The sequence below is a fragment of the Aptenodytes forsteri genome, unplaced genomic scaffold, assembly GCF_000699145.1.
Source record: "Aptenodytes forsteri isolate BGI_AS27 unplaced genomic scaffold, ASM69914v1 Scaffold54, whole genome shotgun sequence".
NCBI lineage: Eukaryota > Metazoa > Chordata > Aves > Sphenisciformes > Spheniscidae > Aptenodytes > Aptenodytes forsteri.
The window spans coordinates 16483624-16484296 of NW_008796044.1; positions in this window are offsets into that span (position 1 = coordinate 16483624).

The following is a 673-nucleotide window of genomic DNA, read 5'->3' on the forward strand; positions in this document are numbered from 1 at the left end:
CTCATCCTTAGCTCCAATATGGGAGCAAGTAAGCGGTGCCACAGTAAAGAGGAGAATTAAGGACCTTATTTAATCCACACAGCAGCAGAGCTAGAAGCAGCCTCTGAACCCCCACAGCTTATTGATTTACGGGTGTTACTTCAATGTGCCCATCCTGGAGAGTCCCCGAGCCTCCTCTGTGCCTGTTACTGCCTCCAACCCCACCTCAAGTTTTCAAGAAAAATACTAGACTCAGAAAAAAACACTGTGTGGACCTACTACTATTTTGACAGGAAACTATTGATGATTATTCTTTGACTGTATTTCAGTGAAGTCTTACTTACTTAAGGGCATACTACCTCCGGGAACTACGAGCACGACAAAACCCCAGAGCCACCACACCTGCCTCCCTCTCTCCCCTGAACCGGCTGGCCAGACGGTACTTAACACTTGTTCTAAGTGACTCCACTTCTCCACAGGCTCCACGCAGCCACCTGCTTGAAGATTTTTCAAGAATCTAAAGGGATTCCCTCAAATTTTATGTATGCGTTCATTTATTTTTGCGAAGACCGGAGGAGGGAGATGGCAGTTCTGCCTCTGGGGGCAGCAGTTACCCCTTTCACCAGCCCGGCGCTGCTGAACGCCCTCCATTACCTGACGCCACGACCCGCGGAGGCAAAGGCGGCCGCGTCTG